This window comes from Perissodus microlepis, chromosome 16 (assembly GCF_051167445.1).
Source record: "Perissodus microlepis isolate ML-2025 ecotype Zambia chromosome 16, ASM5116744v1, whole genome shotgun sequence".
NCBI classification, from domain to species: Eukaryota; Metazoa; Chordata; class Actinopteri; order Cichliformes; family Cichlidae; genus Perissodus; species Perissodus microlepis.
The window spans coordinates 18,181,044-18,184,653 of NC_140476.1; the positions used below are offsets into that span (position 1 = coordinate 18,181,044).

The window sequence follows — 3,610 nt, forward strand, 5'->3', positions numbered from 1 at the left end:
TTTACATCATACAGATGTTTTTACGATATATACGAAACACAAGACAAGCTGTAGACATTCTAGGTCTTAATGACAATATGTACCATCTAGGAAGTCTAACAGGAAAATAAAATGTTCTACTCAGTTATAAATTCAGAATAGAAGCAGCTTTAATTTGCCATTAACTAAACAAACACTGTTAGTAGCTTTTGCGCAGGTGGATCTCCACTGTCAGTCTAAACTCTTTGCTATCGTGTTTCTCAAGGACCTCGAGCCTCAGCTGGAAATCCTTTTCCTAATCAAAGGAGTCCAAGGGAGTAAAAGAAGAGTGCCTCTTTTCCCTGGAAGGTTTGCAGTCATGCACGCAAGCCCTTTTGCATAGCGTTGCGGGGCTCGGAAGAAACATGAGCTGGATCCCAGAAAATCTGAGCACCTGGGTGCCACAGTTGTGCAGGATGCCTTTCTGAAGAGACAAAAAAGATGTGTGTTTGTAGTAAATCATGTCCACCATTATCTGCCTGTTTAATGCCTTTTTATCTGTAGTGAAACACACTGGCAGTGTGTACAGTGTGACTTTTAGTCTCTTTTAATGCCATCTTCACTAAACCCTTACTCAGAACTCCCAGAGGTTAAAAACCTAATGGCTTTCTTGTTCTGTATAAGTAGTAAACAGATTCAGTGGGGGGAAATATTCCACATAACCAGACAGTATTTAAAAAATCTCTTATGAGCCCTTACTGTGAAAGCTCCCTTGGTATTTGATTCTTTTAAGTAGTGTAAGCGCCTGATCCATCCAGTTTTTCATGATTGCAAGAACACTGAATGAGTAACTGAGGATTTAATAAAAACGTTTACAATTAGGTTTAATATGTGTTTACAGGGCAACACAAATGTTCTCAGGCATTCAGGCTCTACCTGAAAAATAATAAAGCTCTTCCTCTTTGAATTAATCCTGCCCTTTCATGTTGGTTTCCCTTCCTCCCATACCAGTTATGCAGGTTTTCCCTGCATAACAGACGTGTTTGTGATTCTTTACTTTTCCTGCAACCCGAAGTTATACCGCTGATGTCCACAGCAAAAGCAGTGACTTCAAATGTCATGCCATGCCAGCTCTGTTACATCTGCTGTGCAGCTCCTAACTGTTAAAACCTCCACAGCAGCATCTTTGGCGGCAGCGCTGAATAAGCTAGTGAGCATACACAGTCAAGGCTTTCCAAGCTGCCAAGAAAAGAAATATTTAGATTAGATTAAGTCTAATCAGAAGCAAAACTTTCAACAATTACCAGCAAAAACTAGACAAAGAAAATTCCTTTTTCTGAGGCAAAGTGTCAGCTATGAATGATGGCTTACTAATGTGTGCAAGCTGCTCAGGCTAGTGTGAAGCCTAACAAGCTGTTTGTCTATGCCCATCTACCTCTGCCACACTAAGGTGCTCTCAGTTAGCAATCGAGGTCATCAATCAGCCAGCTGCCACTGGAGGATTAATTCTCATGCCACTTATTTCCATATATCTGTTACTGCGAATGGGTAGCACTTTTATGTGGATTCACTGAAAGTAAGTTGGAGATATAGCCTATTTTAAACTTAAAAAATCCAAGTATTTCTTCTGCTTCAAGACAATGTGAGTTTTTTCCCATTTGGGCCAATCCTGAGAGAGACAGAGCCCATGTTTGTCTGCGTTTCTGCATGTGTGGTCTATTGTGCAGCAACTGTAGATGTTTGAGCGTGTGTGCTTCTTTCTTTGTCTTCGGGGTTTTTCAGTATGGTGTGCCACTCCTGAAGTCTTCAAGCCACATGAAACAGATGTGGCTGAGTGATCCTCTCACTCTACTGTTACTGGTCTCCAGCACTGTTTTCCTTTGCATTAGTTTTCTGCAAAGAAACAGTTGCCGGAGGTGAAGCCCACTCATGGAAGTTGCCCTGTAAAAAAGAAAAGAAAAGAAAAATTAGAGCCAGCACAAGGCATCAAAGGCAGACATGAGCTGGCATACATCTGGGACCAAAGGCAGTCCTAAGTCTCTCTATCCCAGCCACTGTGAGGAGGAGGTGGGTAACCAGCAACTGCTGCATATTAACGCATAGCAGCATGCCACTTGAATGAGACATACAGTATAGCCTAAGCACTGTCAGCTATGTTTCATTCTGTGGTCTGTCTTTTTTTTTGTCTAGTTTATTGAGCCTGACTTCATCTTTAATGACTGGCAGACATTTGTCAAAGCAGTTCTTAGATTTTTGGAAAACTGCGAAGCATTTTAGTGTTTATGAGACGTTTTATGTCATCTCTGTGGCTCTTATGTTTCTTAAACTTCACTCTAGTGTGCTGCTCTTGACTGTGCTTCTTACTGAGCTTGTCATAGCATCCCCTCCCTTTGTACATTTGTTGTAACAGACAGGGATCATGTGTTTTGCTGGGGGGTATGTTTTTACAGCGATACATCCAGCTACTCGATCCCAGGCTGTTTTGTTGCAACATTGTGTGCTCTGCTGTGCTTATGTGAGTCCGGTGGCTGAGTGATCCTCTCAATCTATTGTTGCACAATTACCAGGAGTGGGTTTTCGTGGTTGATCACATGTTGCAGTGGGGCTTCAAAACACATAGTTACACACAGATGAAACCATCGTTAGATTGTAGTTTAGCCTGCGGTCATGTAAATTATGGGCATTAAAAGAAGCAAACATAATTACATATCAATCTTATCTATGTGGGTATTAACAGAAAAAGGTGAGTTGCAGTGCCATCGTGTGGACAATGCAAAGTCTTGCAGTTGTATTACTATTTCTCTAAAGTAAAAACAAATACTTACATACAAATTAAAGATATATAGCAGTATTAAAATATTGATTAAAAAATAATAGATAGATGTAAATAAATAGCTTAATAAATGTTATTGGGAATATATTTGGTGCTTGTGCCCAATCTGGAACCAGATCCACACGTTTCCACCAAAAATTCGAGTTTTGTAACAGCAGCTATGGAGTCACAACTAAAGATGTAAAAATTTTAAAAAGTTATAATAAAAATATAAAATTTAATTCATTTATTAATATTAACCTTTTTCCCTTTAAAGTTGGACTGGAAATCGTATGTGCTTGAGAAGTAAGAGGTGTTGAAACTCTTTAGCTAGACATACATACAATATGTTTTCACTAGTAAACTCACTACTGTCAAAAATAATAAATTCTATTTTCCACTGACATCACTGATAAATAATAACAAGCAACTCGATCACTCCAAAAACTGTGATTTTAAAACAAGAAGCTGTTCATGGTTCACTGTATGAGGCACTGAGCTTAGTCTGAAGAGTTCATTTAAAAAGCAACAGCTTGATTTTCTTTTTTAATTCTTCTTTTTTTTTCGCTGAGATTTCTATGGCACTTTACTGGATGCACAGAGTGAAAAGAGCCAGGTGTGCCATGTAGTGGATTCATTTTGAACAATATGACATCAACCAGGACCTCGATATGACGATTTATAAACTTTTCGTAGTTCAAAGCCTCAGTTGCAGATGTCAGATTGGAAACTGTTCAGTTTTACAGAAAACAGATGATGTCAGAAGTGGGATTCGAACCCACGCCTCCAGGGGAGACTGCGACCTGAACGCAGCGCCTTAGACCGCTCGGCCATCCTGAC

At 39.7% G+C, this 3,610-nt stretch overlaps 1 non-coding gene across 1 annotated transcript; it reads right to left on the reverse strand.

Annotated features, from left to right (window-relative positions):
- Positions 1–3,527: 3,527 nt before the first annotated feature.
- On the reverse strand, positions 3,528–3,610 carry trnal-cag (transfer RNA leucine (anticodon CAG)). The gene has a single exon. It is a non-coding gene; the product is annotated as a tRNA-Leu (tRNA).